Here is a 534-nt window from a genome sequence, read left to right as displayed (position 1 = left end):
TCCAACTCATAGGGACTCTATATGTTGTAGACTAGAAGGACTCCCTCAGGTTTTCCTGATGGTGAGTTTTATACAAGTTAACCAGGCCGATCTTCCTTGGCTCTGCGGGAGCTCAATTCACCAATGTTTAGGTTAGTAATTAAATCCAAACAGTTTGTACCACCCAGTGACCCTACTTTGGATTTAGTCACTGATTTTCTTTCATTGATCAAATATTAACACTTGAGTCCCAAACTGGGCCCTGAAATATGCTCTCATTGGTGGGCATAATTTATTGTGACACTGTGTGTTAACCTGGGTTCTCTAGAAAAGCAAAATCAGTAAAGCTTATATATATATATATATATACAGAGAGAGAGAAATTTCTCTTAGGAAAATGGATCACACAGGTATGGAGGCCGGTAAGTCCCAAGTTCCTGGATCAAACGTCAAGCTGGAGGCTTTTCCCAACTCACACAGTTGCAGGGGCTGATAAGCTCAAGATTGGCTAGCAGTATAATGGCTGTTGACTTCCATGGATGACAAATCCAAGAC

Source organism: Orycteropus afer, unplaced genomic scaffold (genome assembly GCF_000298275.1).
Source record: "Orycteropus afer afer isolate SDZICR_OR568_19922 unplaced genomic scaffold, OryAfe1.0 scaffold00650, whole genome shotgun sequence".
In the NCBI taxonomy this organism is placed as follows: domain Eukaryota; kingdom Metazoa; phylum Chordata; class Mammalia; order Tubulidentata; family Orycteropodidae; genus Orycteropus; species Orycteropus afer.
This window is presented reverse-complemented; position numbering follows the sequence as displayed.